This window comes from Prionailurus bengalensis, chromosome X (assembly GCF_016509475.1).
Source record: "Prionailurus bengalensis isolate Pbe53 chromosome X, Fcat_Pben_1.1_paternal_pri, whole genome shotgun sequence".
In the NCBI taxonomy this organism is placed as follows: Eukaryota; Metazoa; Chordata; class Mammalia; order Carnivora; family Felidae; genus Prionailurus; species Prionailurus bengalensis.
In genome coordinates, this window is record NC_057361.1 from 62,875,425 (window position 1) to 62,898,315 (window position 22,891).

A 22,891-nucleotide genomic window follows, 5' to 3' on the forward strand; every position below is an offset into this window, starting at 1 on the left:
ACCCTATGGGTATCCATAATATGTCCACTCAACAGTTCATAAGTTCACTTGAGTAGCAGTATAATTTACTGAGACATTGACTTCTGAGGGATTTTCCTTATATGTATTTTTTTCTATCCCATTACAAAAACAAAGTCAGGCTTTTTGTACTTCCTTGCTTCAGAGAACTTAGAACCAAGACCTGGAGATACCTATATAAAATTTCCTGTTTGGTAAAAAAATTTCTTCACCCATAGTTGACACATAAACTATGGAGCTGCCATATTTCAAAGGTAATAAACAGGCATGCACAGTGAAACTTTCATTGGTAACCTCCATTGTTGAAGTGCCACATAAGACTCTCATATTCTTCTATGACATATGGAAAGGGGAGAACCTCAAACATGACTTCCATTTAATTTCCCAGTAGCTCAGTGGGGTTAAAGTTTGGAGTTAGGTTTAGTTAAGCTTAAATAAAATTATGTGGCATTCCTTGCACATCTACTGTGAAGTTAAGAATTAAACTTGCTACACAAATAGTAAGCTTGGCCACAGAAAACATTTTCTCCCCTCATTGCAAGTCTAAGTTTGTAAGAAAGGGACTCTGAACAGCTCTGTTGAGTCTGATACTCATCCCTGATCCAATCAACTATGATCATAGGAAAAGTGTATTGATTATTATTATCATAAGAATAGTGAAATATTGAAACATGGCCACTGGAAACCCACCTCTGTAACTATGTAGATTAGGAATGTCGTTAACCAGAGGAAGTTAAGGTCATCAGTTTAAAATAGCCACTACAGGGACTCCTGGGTGGCTCAGTTGGTTAAGCGTCCAACTTTGGCTCAGGTCATGATCTCAGGGCTCATGAGTTCAAGCCCTGCGTCAGGCTCTGTGCTGACAGCTCAGAGCCTGGAGCCTGCTTTGAATTCTGTCTCCCTCTCTCTCTGACCCTCCCCCACTCATGCTCTGTCTCTCTCTGTCTCTCAAAAACGAATAAACATTAAATTTTTTTCTTTAAAATAGCCACTACACTATCATTGACTTCTTCCACTCAGTCCAATCCAAAGAGTGTCATCCTATGCCTATTATCTGGTCTCTTCAGCAGCTTCAGTTTGAGTCATCTTCCAGAAGTGGTGCAGTTCCAAAATATATTTAAGCCTCAAGTCTTTCTGTGTCCTATGGTTCTAAAGTTAAGATCTTAAATACCCAAATCCTCCCGATGCTTACCACTGATAGCGCCAACTCTAACTGGCCTTCCATGGATATGGGTTGATATCTCATATAGATATTTAATATACATGTTTCCTAAGGAAAAATGAAAGGCTGGTGCTTCTAGAATCTTGACTACTAAGGAGGGTGTTGGGATGAGTGGTCCTGTTCATTCTGCAGCACATGGGAGGATATTGTTTTCAATCGGATATGTAAGGATTATTTATGGTTTCTGATTGCCATTTTGTTATGTTTGTTTTTCCCACCCAGGGATTTCTGGGTGGAAACGCTAGATAAATATTTTTTATTTATAAAATAAATATAACTTTTATCTGACATTTATGAGGAAATACTGAATAATGAGGAAATACTACATAAATAATCACAGTTAATTAATCATTAATTCAATCAAAAAATATTTACCAAATGTTTTTCTACTACTAGATACTGGTACAGGTACTAAATACACATCCCCTCTCAATCTACCAATCTAAGTGACAAGGATATACATTGCACAAGCATAATTATTCTACAAATAATACAATAGATTGCTCTAAAATTACACAAATATTTCCCTCACATTTAACCATATATGTGCTTTTTCCCTCCCACAAAGCTCATCAGAGAAGAGTGTTTTTCAGAATATAACTGTATCATTATACTTAAAATAATATAGTAACATAAATATAAAACACTAATGGTATTCTCCTTCACATTTAACAATACAACCCCTCACCCCGGAAAGCTTACTAGAAAAGTTATGCATTTTATACAATAAAAGAGTGTTATCAAAACCAAATAAAATATTACAGCAACACAAAATGTCAACTATCCTCTACTCTCTAACATTTAAACTACTAGGCCCCTACTATTAATTCAACCACTTCTTCAAAAATAAATTAAACCTTCAAAATATTTACAAAAAAAAAATCCTTCTTCTCTCCTCCCTCCTTATCTTCTCAGTGTTCTGAGCTCAAACTGAAAATTCCTTGTTGGAGCCCAGGTCTCTTCTTTAGTTATAGAATGGAGTGCCTTGGGTATAAGTAAAAAGTCCTGCTGTTATACTGTTCCAACCAAATCTTCCATGTGTTCTATAATCTTCAAGTTTTCTGATGTGATACCAAGAATCTCCCTTCTGGCATCCACCTCCGCAGCAGATAACAGCAAACATATTTCAAATAATGTATTTCTGTACAAATCTGTTCCTACTATCAAATAAGGATCTTGATTCTCCAGAAAAAGGAAAGTTCCAACATTTTTAAATATAGCTTTCATTTAATGTTTAACCCCAGGGAGAGAAATCTTATTCTCAAAGAACTTGGTTCGATTCTGGCTCTCTTTAGCAATTGTACATTGATATTTCTCCTGTTGGAAGTGATAAAGCACCTCTGAAGTCTTTCATGCATCTCAGTTTTCTAAAGTTCAAAAAGCAGCTATCAGAGCATATAAGAATATAACATGAGTCCACTCTCATGAAAGCCTATAAAGAAAAACAAATTCTTGAAATAAATGTGATCCTTGAAGTGGCTGACACTCCAAAAACCCATCTCTTATATATGAGCACTTCCCAAGTAGAAGTGATATTCTTAGAACTACATTTTTTATTAGAAAAATAGTCCATAACAGAGGCTTAATGCTTTTTGAACAAAAAGGAGTAAGAGAGAATTAAAGAGATAAAAAAGGCTGCCAGTCAGTCCATGACAGCTACGATTCCACTAAGTATGAATTTAATTGTTTCATTTAAAATCCACCACTCATTCAAAATACTTTCTGTCTTCAGAAGATCACCTAAGATATATTTCTGTGTTTTAGACATATTCAGAAATTTGCAATATTACCACCTGTATTTTCAGGTTCTCTTTACTTTCCAGCTTATGTATTAAAATATATTTTTAACTGTACCTAACATAATCTCCATTTTGTCCTACAACACACCCTTGTCTCCTGTGTTCCAGGTCTCTTTTTTCTAAATTAGAATGTGTATACAGGGACTGATTAGGGTATTTCCCTTCTTACTTCCTTGACATGTTACTGGAGAATTGGCATTTATGGCAGTATGCAGAAGTAATTCTTGGTGTCCAAATGCTCTTAGGACCTTGGGTTGTGGACAGTTCCAGGCCAGTTTTTAGAATATAGAAGTATGCTCACTGGTTGTTCCCCTTGGTGGATCTGATGAATGGCAGCTGTAGCCAGAAACACCTAGATGAAACAAACAAACATAACCAGGTGGTAGTCAGAAACCATGAACAATCCTCACATGCCCAATTGAAAGACAATGTTATCCTATGTGCTATGGAATGAGCAGGATAATTCCTCTTAACACTGTCCTTAGTAGTAAAGATTTTAGAAACAACAGTCTTATAGATTTTCTTAGGAAATATATATAAGTAGATACTTTTGAATTTTAAAATATTTGTAATTTTTATGAAGAGGCCTATCTATATGGAATTCCTATTTTTATTTTCCAAAGGATTGAGCTAAACTTGCATTGAGGGTGCTGCAGGGAGTCTGTGGAAAGGAGAACTTATGTATATATATTTTTCGGCTTTAGCTCTCCCTTACCCCCTAATAGCTGGTACTTCTCCATTAAAGTTACTGTTAGTCTCCATTTGTAGAGTTTATTCAACCTTCTAATTCATGCTGTAGAGACTGAAAGAAAAAAAGTCACCCAGAGAAATGTGTGAAGTTAAGGAGAGCCTCTTACCTGCAATTATGGTGTGTAGATCTGAAGTAAGAATACAGAACATCAGGTCTGAAGGAAGGTGCCAAATTCAAGGCAGGTACGCATGTCCAAAGTAACTCATCAAGCTTTTAAATGAGCATGAGTTGAAAATCAAAAGCCAAGGTATGAAGCCAAATGGGATTCAGAAATTCTGGAAACAAGAGCTGTAGGTCTAAGCAGGAGAAGCAATTCATTTTATTCTCAGGAAAAAAAGCATTTCACATTCACCCACAGCTGACTTTTTACAAATCAACATCCCGTGTTTGTCTGAACAAGTTGATCTAATGAGATGGCTGTATTGGGATAAACATACTTTCCAAAGATACCCTTCCTTAAGCCCTAAAACATTTTTACAGGTTTACCCATAGAAAGCCCTAATGCATTTCAGTGCATTCCTGAAGGGAAAGGGAATTTCCATGACTATTTTTGTGATCTTTTCCCTTCCAGAGAACAAGGTACCAAAATTGGTCATTTTGTCACTATGGTTATAGCATCTCTTCTGTGTTATACTTGTATTCTCTTTCATGGGTTGGAGAAATAAGTAGGATATATGGCGGAGGGTCATACCCAATGAAATATAAAACATGGAAACTGGAATAAATGTTTATGAATTGTCATAGGCATACAATATAAAATTGTAAGGAAGGGAGCTAAATGGTGTCTCCCACTTAGGTGTCCTTGCCTGGGACTTTGTATTGGTTAGAATACCTTTTAAGTCTCTCTTTATATCTTGTCAAGATAAGAATGAAACTAAAAGATTAAAAATGGTAACAAGATTGGCAATCATAATTTCTCTGAAAGAAAATGTTCAGGATGAAGTTCTGAAGCAGTGAGTAGTTACAAAGGGATATCATGGCAATAAAATAACCCAGGTAGATTACCATATTACCTTGTTTGATATAAGTAAGTCAACCATTAGTTTGCATGTGTTTGGTAAGAGGATGTGGATATGTGGGGTTCACCAGCAGGATTCAAATTTGCAATAAAAATGAGGATTCAAGCTAGGCACAGTAGTCAAGATCTGACAGCTGGACATCCCAGAGAGGTGGAAGACTATCTTCAAGAATTAATTATCCTTGGTCTGTGCTGTAAAATATTTGGAAAGATTGTAATTTTTATGGACATGTTAGCCACAGAATTAGATTTCTTTTATGGACAAGATGACCATGACCAGGAAAGAGAAAAAGGTGGAAGACCTTCTTTTATCATCAAGGTAAGCATGACTGGTACAGATCAAAAAAAAAATGGAAAGCTTCTTTCATGAAAAAAGTATGCATAGATAGGCCATTTAAAACTGAAAGTGAAGGACTTATGTGCAAATTGCCATCATCACTGCTGACAAAAAAATAGATTTGTTCACGAACAAAATAGAAACAATGCTGAGGCAGTAAGGCAAATGGGAGATGTATTTCTTGAACAAAGTAGTCATGTGGTCAAGCAAACAGGATGATAGAATACTTTTTTTGTGACCCTGTGGTTGGTAGAAACTGGGGGAAAGAAGACATTTTATGATCTAAGTAGACATGACTAGTACATATTAGAAAGCAAACTGCATTTTTATTCTATTTGGGTTGAGATATCAAAATACCACACAATGGCGTGTCTTATAAACCATAGAATTTAATTTCTCATAGTTCTGAGGCTGAGAAGTTCAAGATAAAGATAGCAGCATATTTGGTGTCTAATGATGGCTCACTTCCTTGTTCATAATTAGCTGTATTTTTGCTATAATCTTACATGATGGAAGGGGCTAAGGAGTACCTTAACGGTCTCTTTTATAAGGTCTCTTTTTATAAGGTCTCCATCCTCATTACCTAAGCACTTCCAAAATGCCTCAGTTCCTAACACCATCATCTTGGGGGTTAGGATTTCAACATATAATGTGGGGAGAACACATTTAGACTATAGTACACATCTTTTGTGAGCAAAGTATCATCAATGGTGCTGACAAAGAGGTAAAAGTCTTCTTTTCCAAACAAGATAGCCATGGCCAGTGCAAAGAGCAATAGGGAAGATGTTTTAATAAAAATTGTACCCATGGTTATTGTAGGCATGTGAAGTTACACAATTATTCATGAAAAAAGCACTTAGGCCTGGAACCCTTTATACATTTTTCTTTTTCTAGTTGATTTTTAATGGTATATATGCACAAATAATACTTCCCAACACTTCTAGTACTTACTGTGTGTTTTAGATGTTTTACATACATTATTATATTTCATCTTGAAAATGACCTATTAACTAAGTATTATTGCTGATGTTTTCCTAATCTCACACATGGGGAAACTGCAACATGAATCAATTGAATTAATTGCTCAAGGTTATACTTCAAATCTAAGACGTATGACTAGACATTCTGGCCGTAATGACTTTATGACACTCTTTGTGCAGGGAAGTGGGATATTTACTTAGTGAAAAAACTGGCCATGGTAAGTTCAAAGAGGAAGAGAGCAGACCAGTTTTCATAGGAAAGCAGCTCAAAGGCTGAAGCATGTACAGATGTCAAAGACTTCTTTCATGAATACTGAAGCTGTGGTTGGGGCAGACAAGGAAGTAGAAAAATGCATGTGGGTGTGGATGTATGGTTGTTTGAGGTATGGAAGAAAGGAGAATTTATCTCATCAGGTCATGAAAATGGAAGACTTTTGCTAAATAAAGTAGCTATTCCCTTGCAGGCATGGAAAGAAACGTTCTTTTGTTTATAAATTTACTGTGGCTAGTGAAGATCACAAGGTTTGAGGCAGAAGATGTGTTTACTAAGTACATTTTCTATGCTTTTTTAAAGAAATATGGAAGATTTATTTCATGCACAAGTTTAAAGGGGAATTAGAAGGCTTCTTCTAATGAGCAAAGTAGCCATAGCTGGGCAGATACAAGGAATACTGCTCTTTTGAACAAGTGACCATTGCTAATGCAAAGAAAGATATGGGAAAATTTCTTACAAGAATTGGGTAACCATGCCAAGTTTAGAGAACAAAACAACTATTCCTGAGACACTCAAAAAATAGGAATGCTTATTTCATTATTTTTTAAAGGAAAATAAATATATGCCCAGTGAAAACATAGTGAAGACTTTTCATATGAAGGAGGCAGGGGTGAAAGGTGAAAGATTTCTGTCATGAACAAAATAACCATTGCTATGACAGTTAAGAAGATGAAATAAATTTCAATTAAGTTGCTATACCAGCACATATAAGTAAATGGAAGACTTTCATGAATAAGGTAAGAATGTCTAATATAAATGAGGCAGTAGGATGATAAGACTTATAAATAATATACTTGAAGGCATTCAAGACAAAAATAAAAAAAATTCTGTAAGACTTTTCTTTCCTGAACAAAGTAGCCTTAACTGGTAAAAACTGAGAGATGGAAAATTTCTCTCCTAAATCATGTTGTCATTGCCAATATAAATTAAGAAGCAAAAGGCTTATAAAACACTTATACTATTTCAGGCTGGAGAAATGGAATTATACTTTAATTAAAAAGGTGGGAGGGGGTTTGACATGGTCAATCTGGAAATGAAAGTAGAATAAGTACTCAAAGAAATAATGGCTGAAAATTTCCATTCATGGCAAAATTATACAGCTACAGATACAAGAAGTTGAATGAACCACAACAAGAATAAACCCAAAGAAACCCAAGTTGAGATATACCATAATCATATTATGAAAACTAAAGAAAAATTTAAAAAAACTTTCTCACAAAAGTGAGAAAAGCACCTTACCTTAATCCAAACAAGTTTTTCATCAGAAGTTATGAAAGACAGAAGTAAATGGCACAACACTTTTTTTAAGTATGGAAAGACAAGAATTGCCATCCCAAGTCTACAGTCAGTTATATATTCTTTAATAATGAAGGGGAGGGAGAAACTCTCAGAAAGGAAAACAAAGAACATTATTAGTTGCCCACAGACTTTATCTTAAAAAATGGCTAAAAGAAGTTATCTGATCCAAAAGTAAATAATAAAACACTTCAATAGGCAACATGAAAATCCTTAAAACTAATAAAATTTAGAAAATTTTAACAAAAAAGAGTCCCAATAAAGAAATGAAAGGTATAAAGGAGAAAAAATTGGAATAACATGAAATATAGGGAAAATATTTTTTTAAAAATGAGGAGTAAAAATATGAGTAAATACAATTGACCTCCTTCTCTCCTTGAATTTTCCCAATTATGTTTCACAGTCAAAGCAAAATATCACCATAAATGTAAATATTTAAGATAATTATAAACGGAAGAGGGTAAAATGCTCTAAATATAAATAAGATTTCTAGAGAGAAAGATAGGAAAGGATCAGAGAAAATATTTAGAAACAACCAGAAAACAATGAGTAAAATGGCAGTAAGTACAACTCAATCAATAATTACTTTCAATGTGAATTGGTTAAATGCTCCAGTCAAAAGATATAAGATGCCAGAATGGATTTAAAAAAAAATAAGACCCATCTACATGCTGTCTACAAGAGATCCATTTTAGACCTAAAGAAACCTTAAGGTTGAAAATGAGAGAATGGAGAAATATCTATTGTGCAAATGGATGTCAAAAGAAAGCTGGAGTACCAATATGTATATCAGAAAAAATAGACTTTAAAACAAAGAGTGTAACAAGAAACAAAGGACACTTTATAATAAAGGGGACAATACAACAAGAAGATATAACAATTGCAAATATTTATTCTCCTGACAAAGAAACACCTAAATACACAAAACAGTTAATAGCAAAAGTAAAGGAACTATTTGATAATAATACTGTAATAGTAGAGGACTTCAAAACCTCACTTACATCAATGGACAGATCATCTAATCAGAAATTCAATGAGGAAACAATACCTTTGAATGACACATTGTAACAGTGGATTTAAGAGCGTATTCAGAACATTCCATCCTAAATCATCAGAATACATATTCTTTTCAAGTGCACTTGGAACATTCTTCAGAATAGGTCACATATTAGCCCATAAAACAAACCTTGATAAATTCAGGATCAAAATCATACCATGTATATTTTCTGGCCAAACCTCTATGAACGTAGAAGTCAACTACAAGGAAAAAATCTGTAAAGACCACAAATAAATGGAGTTTAAATAACATGCTACTAAACAATGAACAGGTCAACCAGAAAATCAAAGAAGAAAATTTTAAAAAACACATAGAAATAAATGAAAATGAAAACACAATGGTCCAAAACCTTTGGGATGGAACAAAAGCAGTGCTAAGAAGGACGTATATAGCAATACAGGCCTACTTCAAGAAGCAAAGAAGTCTGAAATAAGCTAATCTTACACCTAAGGGAGCTAGAAAAAGAACAAATGAAGCTTAAAACCAGCAGAAGGAAGGAATAATAGAGATTAGAGCAGAAATAAAAGATATAGAAACTTAAAAAAAAAACAAAAACAAGAACAAAAATAGAACAGATCAGGGTAATGAGGAACAGGTTCTTTGAAAATAAAGTATAAAATTGATAAACCTCTAGCCAAGCAATCAAAAAGAAGAGAGAAAGATCCCAAACAAATAAAATCACAAATAAGAAAAGAAAAATAACAAATAACACTACAGAAATAAAAACAATTATAAGAGTATATATACTATACACATAGTATACAACTATACATACAACTATAGTTTTATGAAAAACTATATTCCAAAAAATTGGACAACCTGGAATAAATGGATAAATTCCTAGAAACATATAAATTACCAAAACTGAAACAGGAACAAGTAGAAAACTTGAACAGATTGATAACCAGCAAAGAAATTGAGTCAGTAATAAAAAAAAATCCCAACAAACAAAAGTCCAGGACAGATGGCTTCACAGGGGAATTCTGCCAAACATTTAAAGAAGAGATAATACTTATCCTATTCAAACTACTCTAAAACATAGAAAAGGAAGGAAAACTTCCAAATTCATTCTATGAAGCCAGCATTACCCTGATACCAAAACGACACAAAGACTCCATTGAAAAAGAGAACTTACAGGCCAATACTCCTGATGAAGATGAATGCAAAAATTCTCAATAAAGTACTAGCAAACCAAATGCAACAATACATTAAAAAATCATTTATCACGGTCATATGGGATTTATTCCTGGGTTGCAAGTGTGGTTCAATATTTGCAAATCAATGTGATATGTCACTTTATCAAAACAAAGGATAAGACCAGTATGAACATTTCAATAGATACAGAAACAACATTTGACAAAGTACAGCATCAATTTATGAAAAATCCTCAGAAACTAGGTCTAGGGGAAACATACCTCAACATAATGAAGGCCATACATGAAGAACACACAGCTCACATCATCCTAAATGGGGAAAAACTGAGAGCTTTTCCTCTAGAGTCAGAAACAAGACAAGGATTTCCACTCTCACAATTGTTATTTGATGTACATTGGAAGTCCTAGCCTCAGCAATCAGACAAATTTAAAAAAGCATATAAATCAGCAAGTAAAAAGTAAAACTTTCAGTATTTGGAGACGACATGATAGTCTATATAAAAAAGAAAAAATAAAATCTGAAATACCACCAAAAAACTGCTGAAACCTACAACACAAATTCAATAAAGTCACAGGATACAAAATGAATGCACAGATATACATAGTTCAGCAAAGTCACAAGATATAAAATCAATGTACAGAAACCTTGCATTTCTATACAACAATAATGAAGCAACAGAAAGAGAAATTAAGGAACCAATCCCATTTACAATTGCACCAAAATCCATAAAATACCTGGAATAAACCTAACCAAAGAGGTGAAAGTCTTGTACTATGAAAACTGTAAAACACTGATGAAAGAAATTGAAGAGGACACAAATGGGAAAACATTTCAAGCTCATGGATTGGAAGAACAAATATTCTTAAAATATGTATATTATCCAAAGTAATATACATATTAAATGCAATCCCTATCAAATTGCCAATAGCATTTTTTTACAGAGCTAGAAAAAACAATCATAAAATTTGAATGGAATCACAAAAGACTCCAAATAGACAAAGCAATCTTAAATAAGAAAAGCAAATCTTGGAGGCAGAACAATTCTGGACTTCAAGTTAAATGAGAAAGCTACTGTAATCAGAATAGTATGGGACTGGCATAATAGTAGACACATAGATCAATAGAAGAGAATAGAAAACCCAGACATGAACCCACAATTATATGTTCAACTAATCTTTGACAAACCAGGAAAGGACATCCAATGGGAAAGACAGGCTCTTCAACAAATGGTGTTAGGACTGTTTCCGATTCTGTGTCTCCCTCTCTCTCTGCCCCTCCCCCGTTCATGCTCTGTCTTTCTCTGTCCCAAAAATAAATAAACGTTGAAAAAAAAATTAAAAAAAAAAAGGGCGCCTGGGTGGTGCAGTCGGTTAAGCGGCCGACTTCAGCCAGGTCACGATCTCGTGGTCCCGTGAGTTCGAGCCCCGCGTCGGGCTCTGGGCTGATGGCTCAGAGCCTGGAGCCTGTTTCAGATTCTGTGTCTCCCTCTCTCTCTGCCCCTCCCCCGTTCATGCTCTGTCTCTCTCTGTCCCAAAAATAAATAAACGTTGAAAAAAAAATTAAAAAAAAAAAAACAAATGGTGTTAGGAAAAGTTGACAGCAACATGCAAAAGAATGAAAATGGGTGATTTTCATATACCATTCATAAAAATAAATTCAAAATGAATTAAAGACCTAAATGGGAGACCTGAAACCATAAAAAAAAACCTAGAAGAGAACACAAGAAGTAACCTCTTTGACATTGGCCATAGCAACTTCTTTCTACATGTCTCCAGAGGCATGGGAAACAAAAGCAAAGATAAACTACTAGGACTACATCAAAATAAAAAGCTACTTCACAGCGAAGGAAATAATCAACAAAATTAAAAGGCAACCTACAAAATGGAAGAAGAATGTCTACATGGCATATTTTATAAAGGACTAGTATCCAAAATATATAAAGAACTTTTAAAACATAACATCCAAAAAACAAATAATCCAGTTAAAAAATGAGAAGACATGAATAGACATTTTTCCAAATAAGACATACAGATGGCCATCAGAAATATGGAAGCATGCTGAGCATCACTTATAATCAGGAAATGTAAATCAAAATCACAAGGAACTATCACCTTATACCTGTCAGAATGGCTAAAATAAAGAACACAGGAAACAACAGGCATTGGTGAGGATGTGGAAGAAAAGGAACATCCATGCACACTTGGTGGGAATGGAAAGTATTGCAGCCACTCTGTAGAACACTATGGATGCTATCCAAAAAGTTACAACTAGAACCACCTTAAAATCCAGCAATTGCACTATAGGCATTTACCCCCAAAATACAAGAACACTAACTCAAATGGATACATGCACCCTTATACTTACAGCAGTATTATTTACAACAGCCAAGATATGGCAGCACCCCAAGTGTCAATCAATCGATGAATGCATAAAGACGATATGGTGTATATGTTCAATGGAATATTACTGAGCCATAAAAAGTATGAAATTTTGGGCCGCCTGAGTGGCTCAGTCAGTTGAGTGACGACATCGGCTCAGGTCATGATCTCACAGTTTGTGAGCTCAAGCTCCACGTCTGACTCTGTGCTGACAGCTTAGAGCCTGGAGCCTGCTTCTGATTCTATGTCTCCCTCTCTCTCTGCCCTTCCCCACTCATGCTTTGTCACTCTCTGCCTCAGGAATAAATAAACATGCTCTCCAGAGGAAGATGGCGGCGTAGGAGGACGCTGGGCTCACCGCGTCCTGCTGATCACTTTGATTCCACACACATCTGTCTAAATAACCCAGAAAACCACCAGAAGACTATCAGAACAGACTCTCCAGAGCCAAACATAGACAAGAGGTGCACGGAAGATGGTAGGAAGGGTGGAGAGGCGGTGCACGCTACACGGACTGGCGGGAGGCAGCCAGAGTGGTGGAGGGGCAGCCCGCCCAGCAAGGCAAAGTCCCTGAGTCTGACTTGCAAAAGTGGAGGGGCCTGACAGAGTGTGTTCTGACAGCCAGCGGGACTCAAATTCTGGAAGTTTATAAGTCAACAGCTCTGCTTGGAGAGTGAAAAGGCTAGAGGACAAAGGGAGGGAGACATGTTGAGCCCCGGAAGACAGAGCTCAGCTCCGCAGGGAACAAGACACTGGGAAGCGCCATCTCCCTCGCCCATTCCCCAGCCAAAATGCCAAAGGGAACCAGTTCCCATTCGGAACTTGCTTGCACTGCGCAAACACCCAACACTGTGCTTCTGTGGATCCATCTCTCCAAAGGGTCTGCCTCCCTCCCAGTACCGCAGGGGCCCTCCTGCAGTGAACCACTGAAGTCAAAGCAAGCTAAGCCTGCCCCTTCCACCCCTGTGCACCTTGCGATTACACCCCGGCTAATATACAAGATCCTATAGAAGCAGCACCACAAGCCTGGCAGTGTGCAAGTAGCTCATACAGGGGTCACACCACTGCAGAGTGAATCCTGGCCCTGGCAGAGGGGAAGATAAGGTATACACCAGTCTGACTGTGGCCCCAGCAGTAGGCTGGGGGCAAACACCAGGTCTGACTGCAGCCCTGCCCACCAACACAAGTTACTCCAGACAGTACAGAGGAAGAGCCCTGCAGCTCCATGCCATTACAGGAACTATCCAAAATGATGAAACGGAAGAATTCTCCTTAAAAGAAACTCCAGGAAGTAGCGACAGCTAACAAATTCATCAAAAATGATTTAAGCAATATAACAGAAAATGAACTTAAAAAAATAGTCATAAAATTAATCGCTGGGCTTGAAAAAAGCATAGAGGACAGCAGAGAATCTATTGCTTCAGAGATCAAGGGACTAAGAAAGAGTCAGGAGGAGCTAAAAATGCTATAAATGAGGTGCAAAATAAAATGGAGGCAACCACAGCTCGGATTGAAGAGGCAGAGGAGAGAATAGGTGAATTAGAAGATAAAATTATGGGAAAAGAAGAAGCTGAGAAAAACAGAGATAAAAAAATCCAGGAGTATGAGGGGAGAATTGGAGAACTAAGTGACATAATTAAACGTAATAACATATGCATAATTGGTATCCCAGAGGAGGAAGAGAAGGGAAAGGTGCTGAAGGTGTGCTTGAAGAAATCATACCTGAGAACTTCCCCCATCTGGGGAAGGAAAAAGGCATGAAATCCAAGAAGCACAGGAACACCCTTCAGACGTAACTTGAATCGATCTTCTGCATGACATATCACAGTGAAACTGGCAAAATACAAGAATAAAGAGAAAATTCTGAAAGCAGCTAGGAATAAGCATGCCCTAACATATAAAGGAAGACCGATAAGACTAGTGATGGATCTATCTACTGAAACTTGGCAGGCCAGGAAAGAATGGCAGGAAATCTTCAATATGATGAACAGAAATAATATGCAGCCATGAATCCTTTATCCAGCAAGTCTGTCATTCAGAATAGAAGGAGAGATAAAGGTCTTCCCAAACAAAAACTGAAGGAATTCATCAACACTAAACCAGGCTTACAAGAGATCCTAAGGGGAATCCTATGAGACAAAGTACCAGAGACATCACTACAAGCATGAAACCTACAGACATCACAATGACTCTAAACCCATATCTTTCTATAACACTGAATATAAATGGACTAAATGCTCCCACCAAAAGACATAGGGTACCAGAATGGATAAAAAACACAACACCCATCTATTTGCTGTCTACAAGAGACTCATTTTAGACCTGAGGACACCTTCAGATTGAAAGTGAGGGGATGGAGAACTATCTGTCATGCTACTGGAAGTCAAATAAAGCCATAGTAGCCATACTTTTATCAGACAAACTAGACTTTAAATTAAAGGCTGTAACAAGAGATGAAGAAGGGCATTATGTAATAATTACAGGGTCTATCCATCAGAAAGAGCTAACAATTATAAATTTCTAAGTGCTGAATATGGGAGACCAAAATGTTTAAAACAATTAATCACAAACACAAGCAACCTTATTGATAAGAATGTGGTAATTGCAGAGGATTTTTACCCCACTTACAACAGTGGATAGATCATCTAGACACAAGATCAATAAAGAAACAAGGGCCCTGAATGATACATTGGATCACGTGGACTTGACACATATATATATAGAACTCTGCATCCCAAAGCAACAGAATATACTTTCTTTTCAAGTACACATGGAACATTATCCAAGATAGATCGCATACTGGGTCACAAAATAGAACTTCATAAGTATACAAGAATTGAGATCATATCATGCACACTTTCAGACCACAATGCTATGAAGCTTGAAATAAACCACAGGAAAAAGTCTGGAAAACCTCCAAAAGCATGGAGTTTAAAGAACACCCTACTAAAGAATGAATGGTCAACCAGGCAATTAGATAAGAAATTTAAAAATATATGCAAACAAATGAAAATGAAAAAACAACAATCCAAACACTCTGGGATGCAGCGAAGGCAGTCCTGAGAGGAAAATACATTGCAATTCAGGCCTATCTCCAGAAACAAGAAAAATCCCAAATACAAAATATAACAGCACACCTAAAGGAAATAGAAGCAGAACAGCAAAGATAGCCTAAACCCAGCAGAAGAAGAGAAATAATAAAGATCAGAGCAGAAATAAACACTATAGAATCTAAAAAAAAAAAACTGTAGAGCAGATCAACGAAACCAAGAGTTGGTTTTTTGAAAAAAATGAACAAAATTGAGAAACCTCTAGCCAGGCTTCTCAAAAAGAAAACAGGAAGAACCCAAATAGATAAAATCATGAATGAAAATGGAATTATTACAACCAATCCCTCAGAAATACAAGCCATTATCAGGGAATACTATGAAAAAGTATATGTCAACACACTGGACAACCTGGAAGAAATAGACAAATTGCTAAGCACCCACACACTTCCAAAACTCAAACAGGAGGAAATAGTAAACTTGAACAGACCCATAACCATCAAAGAAATTGAATCAGTTATCAAAAATCTCCCAACAAATAAGAGTCCAGGACCAGATGGCTTCCCTGGGGAATTATACCAGACATTTAAAGCAAAGATAATACCTATCCTTCTCAAGCTATTCCAAAAATAGAAAGGGAAGGAAAACTTCCAGACTCATTCTATGAAGCCAGTATTCCTTTGATTCCTAAACCAAACAGAGACCCAGTAAAAAAAAAAAAAGAGAACTACAGGCCAATATCCTTGTTGAATATGGATGCAAAAATTCTCAATAAGATACTAGCAAATCGAATTCAACAGCATATAAAAAGAATTATTCACCATGATCAAGTGGGATTCATTCCTGGGCTGCAGGCATGGTTCAACATTCACAAATCAATCAATGTGATTCATCACATTAATAACAGAAAAGATAAGAAGCATATGATCCTGTCAATGGATGCAGAAAAAGCATTTGACAAAATTCAGCATCGTTGCTTAATAAAAACCCTCGAGAAAGTTGGGAGAGAAGGAACATACTTAAAGATCATGAAAGCCATTTATGCAAAGCCCACAGATAATATCATCCTCAATGGGGAAAAATTGAGAGCTTTCCCGCTGAGATTAGGAACACAACAGGGATGTCCACTCTCAATGCTGTTGTTTAACATAGTGTTGGAAATCCTAGCATCAGCAATGAGACAACAAAAGGAAAAGAAAAGCATCAAAATTGGCAAAGATAAGTCAAGCTTTCACTTTTTGCAGATGACATGATAGTATACATGGAAAATCCAATGGACTCAACCAAAAGTCTGCTAAAACTGATACATGAATTCTGCAAAGTCTCAGGATGCAAAATCAATGTACAGAAATCAGTTGCATTCTTATACACTAATAATGAAGCTACAGAAAGACAAATAAAGAAACTGATCCCATTCACAATTGCACCAAGAAGCATAAAATACCTAGGAATAAACCTGACCAAAGATGTAAAAGATCTGTATTCTGAAAACTATAGGAAGCTAATGAAGGAAATGGAAGATATAAAGAAATGGAAAAACATTCCGTGCTCATGGATTGGAAGAATAAATATTGTCGAAATGTCAATACTACCCAAAGTTATCTACACCTTCAATGCAATCCCAATAAAAATTGCAACAGCATTCTTCTCGAAGTTATCACAAGCAATCCTAAAATTTGTATGGAACCACAAAAGGCCCCGAATAGCCAAAGTAATTTTGAAGAAGAAGACCAAAGTGGGAGGCATCACAATCCCAGACTTTAGCCTCTACTACAAAGCTGTCATCATCAAGACAGCATGGTATTGGCACAAAAGCAGACACATAGACCAATGGAATAGAATAGAGACCCCAGAACTAGACCCACAAAAGTATGGCCAACTAATCTTTGACAAAGCAGGAAAGAATATCCAATGGAAAAAAGACAGTCTCTTTAACAAATCGTGCTGGGAGAACTGGACAGCAACATGTAGAAAGATGAAACTAGACCACTTTCTGACACCATTCACAAAAACAAACTCAAAATGGATAAAGGACCTGAATGTGAGACAGGAAACCATCAAAACCTAGAGGAGAAAGCAGGAAAAGACTTCTCTGACCTCAGCCGCAGAAATTTCTTACTTGACACATCCCCAAAGGCAAGGGAATTTAAAGCAAAAATGAACTATTGGGACCTCATTAAGATAAAAGCTTCTGCACTGCAAAGGAAACAATCAAGAAAACCAAAAGGCAACGAATGAAATGGGAAAAGATATTTTCAAGTGACATATCGGACAAAGGGCTAGTATCCAAAATCTATAAAGAGCTCACCAAACTCCACACCCAAAAATCAAATAATCCAGTAAAGAAATGGGCAGAAAACATGAATAGACACTTCTCTAAAGAAGACATCGGGATGGCCAACAGGCACATGAAAAGATGCTCAACATCGCTCCTCATCAGGGAAATACAAATCAAAACCACACTCAGATATCTCCTCACTCCAGTCAGAGTGGCTAAAATGAACAAATCAGGAGACTATAGATGCTGGCGAGGATGTGGAGAAATGGGAACCCTCTTGTACTGTTGGTGGGAATGCAAACTGGTGCAGCCACTCTGGACAACAGTGTGGAGGTTCCTCAAAAAATTAAAAATAGATCTACCCTATGACCCAGCAATAGCACTGCTAGGAATTTACCCAAGGGATACAGGAGTACTGATGCATAGGGGCACTTGTACTCCAAAGTTTATAGAAGCACTTTCAACCATATCCAAATTATGGAAAGAGCTTAAATGTCCATCAACTGACGAATGGATAAAGGAATTGTGGTTTATATACATCGTGGAATACTACGTGGCAATGAGAAAGAGTGAAATATGGCCTTTTGTAGCAACGTGGATGGAACTAGAGAGTGTTATGGTAAGTGAAATAAGTCATACAGAAAAAGACAGATACCGTATGTTTTCACTGTTATGTGGATCCTGAGAAACTTAACAGAAGACCATGAGGGAGGGGAAGGAAAAGAAAAAAAAGTTAGAGAGGGAGAGAGCCAAAGCATAGACACTCTTAAAACTGAGAAAAACCTGAGGGTTGATGGAGGGTGGGAGGGAGGGGGGGGGGTGGGTAATGGTTTTGAGGAGGGCACCTTTTGGGATGAGCACTGGGTGTTGTACAGAAACCAATTTGACAATAAATTTCATATTTTAAAGAAATAAATATAAATAAATAATACTGACAGGAAAGTACAAAAGACGTATGAGTAAACCAGATTTCAACTGATATAATGAATAATAATATTGCACAAATTTACAAGAAGAGTAATTTTTAAAATCAATATATTAAAAGATGTTAATTTAATTTTACATAATTACAAACTTGAAAGAAAAATGTTATTTCATGAATGAATAAATAATCATAAAATAAAAAAAGAAAGAGAAACAAAAAATTTTTTAATAAAAAAAAGTATTAAATCTTGCCTTTTGCAATGACATGGATGGAGATAGTTGGTGTAAAATAAATCAGTTCATAAAAGAAAAATGCCACATGATTTTACTCAAAATTGGTATTTAAGAAACAAACAAGCAAAGGAAAAATAAGAGAGAGGGAGAGAGATGGGGAGAGAGAGAGAGATCATGAGACAGACTCTTAATTACAGAGAACGAATTGATGGTTCAAGAGGGTAGGGCAGTGGGCAGATAGGAAAATAGGTGATAAGGATCAAGGAGTGCACTTTTTGTATTGAGCACCAGGTATTTTATGGAAGAGCTGAATTACTATATTGTATACCTGAAACCAATATAACACTATGTTAACTAGTTGGAATTAAAATAAAAACTAAAAAAAGAAAAGAAAACCTGGAAACTTACTGTCAGAACTCAAGTTTCCAAAGGTTTATGACAACTAAAAAAATGCTGAATCAGCAAAAAAGGCAAAAAATATATATATATATATTTTAAGTTAGAAAGATTTGTGGTGTTTTTATTGCCCTTGCCTCCTTTTCATCTTGGTAGCAATTTTTTTTTTACTTTTTTAATGTTTATTCATTTTTGAGAGAGAGTGAGACACAGCATGAGTAGGGTAGGGGCAGAGACAGAAACACAGAATCTGAAGAAGGCTCTAGGCCCTGAGCTCTCAGCACAGAGCCTGATGTGGGGCTTAAACCCATGAGCCTCGAAATCATGACGTGAGCCGAAGTCGGACCAGCTTAACCAACTGAACCATCCAGGTGCCCCAACATCTTGGTAGCAGTTTTGAAGATGGGGTCCCACAGTGTGGGACCTTGGTCCCTTGCTCCAGAGAAAGGTGAGCAGACTTTATTTAAAAATTATTTTTTCTTCTCTTCTAAACTATATGAGGACTACATAGAAGAGTGACAAAAAAGATTTGTTCTGTGTTGCCTAACTGGGAACCCACTTAAGGTGAAAAAGGGTCAGGCATTGCCCAAAAGTTTTATCACTTCTGTTGAGATTTTCAAAGAACCAACTCCTGGTTTCATTGATCTGTTGTACTGTTTTTTAGTTTTTATTTTATTTATTTCTGTTCTAATCTTTATTATTTCCTTCCTTCTACTGGTTTAAGACTTTCTTTGTTCCTTGTTTTCTAGCTCCTTTAGGTATAATGTTGGTTGTTTATTTGAGATTTTTCTCGCTTCTTAACGTAGGCCTGTATTACTGCTATATACTTCCCTCTTGGGATAACTTTTGCCACATTCCAAATACTTTGGACCATTGTGCTTTTATTTTCATTTATATCCATGTATTTTTAATTTCTACTTTAAATTTTTGGTTCATCCATTCGTTGTTTAGTAGCATGTTACTTAACTTCTGTGTATTTGCGCTCTTTCCAGGTTTTTTTCTTGTGGTTGGCTTCCAGTTTCATAGTGCTGCTTTTGGAAAAGATGCATGAATCTTTGGACAAGATTTCAGTCTTTTTGAATTTGGTGAGACTTGTTTGTGGCCTAATATGTGATCTATTCTGAAGAATTTTCCATGTGCACTTGAAAAGAATGTGTATTCTCCTCTTTTTGGATGGAATGTTCTCAATATATCTGTTAGATCCATCTGTTCCAATGTGTGATTCAAACCCACTGTTTCCTTGTTGAATTTGTCTATCCTTTGCTGTAAGTGGGATGTCAAAGCCCCCTACAATTATTATGATGCTATCATTTTCTCCCTTGTGTTTGTTTTCAATGGCTTTAAGTATTTGGGTATTCCCATGTTGGATGCATAAATATTTACAATTGTTATATGCTCTTGTTGAATCATTTCCTTTATGATTATGTAGTATTCTTCTTTGACTCTAATCACAGTTTTTGTTTTAAATTATATTTTATAAAAAAGTGATTTTTTTCAATAGAAGTATTGGTATTCCACCTTTCCTTTCATTTCCATTTTCATGATAAATATTTTCTATCCCTTCACTTTCAATCTGCATGTGTCTTTAGGTCTAAAATGAGTCTCTTGTAGACAATATACAGTTGGGCTTTGGTTTTTATCCATTCAGTCACATTATGTCTTTTGGTTGGAGCGTTGAGTCAATTTACATTCAAAGTAATTATTAATAGGTATGTATTATTGACATATTTTACTTATTACTTATTTTACATTTGTTCTATTCGTTTCTAATCGTGCACTCTTCCCTTTTGGCTTGATGGGTTCCTTTAAAGCTATGCTTAGTTACGCTTGTCTTCATTTATTATAGGTTTTTGATTTGTGGTTACCATTATATATATATACATATATATGTACATATATACATATGTATACATATGTATATTTATATATGTATGTATACATATGTATACGTATATATATGCATGTATACATATGTATACGTATATATATGCATGTATACATATGTATACATATATATATGCATGTATACATATGTATACGTATATATATGCATGTATACATATGTATACGTATATATATGCATGTATACATATGTATACGTGCATATATGTACATATACATATATGCATGTATACATATGTATACGCATATATTTATGTATACATGTGTATACGTATATATGTATGTATACATATGTATCTATATGTATGTATACATATGTATATATATGTATGTATACATATGTATATATATGTATGTATACATATGTATATGTATATATATGTAATATATTATGCATACAGCAGTCTATATTAAGTTGATTGTTAAGTTTGATCCCATTCTAAGAACAATGAATTTTTACTCTCCACACCACATTTTATCTATACGGTGTCATACATTACATCCTTTTATTCTGTGACTCCTTTGACTACTTTTATAGATATCATTGATCTTACTGCTTTTGTGCTTTAACCTCTCTGCCGGTTTTGTAAGTGTTTAATCAACTACTTTATCCTTATATGTACCTGTGAAATTTTTTCTTTTCTATTTTTCTTAATCTTGCTTATAGTCTTCCTTTATACTCAATCAGTTTCCTTTAACATTACTTCTTTCTTATGGATTTGGATGTCTTTTATTTCATTTTGTTGTCTGATTGCTTACTCTAGGACTTGTAGTAATATGTTGAACAATAGTAGTGAAAGTGGACATCCCTGTCATACTCCTGATCTTAGGGGGAAAGCTCTCAGGTTTTCCCCATTGAGGATATTAGCTCTGGGTCTTTCATATAAGGCTTTTATGATGTTAAGGCATATTCCTTCTATCCATACTTTCTTCAGGGTTTTTATCAAGAAAGGTGTTATATTTTATCTAGTGCTTTTTCTGCATCTATTAAAAGGATCATCTGGTTCTTATCCTTTCTTTCATTAATGTGGTGTATCATTTTGATTGATTTGCAAATATTGAACCAGCCCTGCAGCCAAGAAATAAATCCCATTTGACCATGGTGAATAATTCTTTTAATATACTGTTGAATTCCTTTTGATAGTATCTTGTTGAGAATTATCCAGGTTAATCAGGGATATGGGTCCATAATTCTCCTTTTTCTTGTGGTCTTATCAAGATAAAAGCTTCTGCACAATGAAGGAAACAATCAATAATACTAAAAGGCAACTGACAGAATGGGAAAAAAATATTTGCAAATGACATATACCATAAAGGGCTAGTATCCAAATTGTATAAAGAACTGATAAAAACAATGCCTAAAAAACAAATATACAAGATCCCTTTATACACTGCCTACAGGAGACTCATTTTAGACCTAAAGACACCTGCAGGTTGGAAGTGAGGGGATGGAGAACCATCTATCATGCTAATGGACATCAAAAAAAAAGTCACAGTAGCCATACTTCTATCAGACAAACTAAATTTTGAAATGAAGACTGTAATAAAGGATGAAGAAGGTCGTTATATCATACTTAAGGGGTCGTTATATCATACCAAGAAGATATAACAGTTGTAAATATTTATGCCGAAACTTGGGAGTACCCAAATATGTAAATCAATCACAAACCATAAAGAAACTCATTGATGATAATGCCATAATAGTAGGAGACATTAACACCCCACTTACAACAATGGACAGATCATCTAAGTAGAAAGTCAACAAGGAAACAATGGCTTGGAATAACACACTGTACTGGATGGACTTAACAGACATATTTAGAAC

At 35.6% G+C, this 22,891-nt stretch overlaps 1 long non-coding RNA gene across 1 annotated transcript in view; it reads right to left on the reverse strand.

The window, feature by feature from the left end:
- Nucleotides 1-1,485: 1,485 nt before the first annotated feature.
- The window catches only part of LOC122476834, a 137,470-nt gene continuing 116,064 nt past the window's right edge, over nucleotides 1,486-22,891 (reverse strand). The window contains exons 2-3 of the long non-coding RNA XR_006295614.1: nucleotides 3,897-4,065; nucleotides 1,486-3,391 (exon numbers count right to left, since the gene is read on the reverse strand). This is a non-coding gene — a long non-coding RNA (uncharacterized LOC122476834). The remainder of the gene's footprint in view (nucleotides 3,392-3,896; nucleotides 4,066-22,891) is intronic.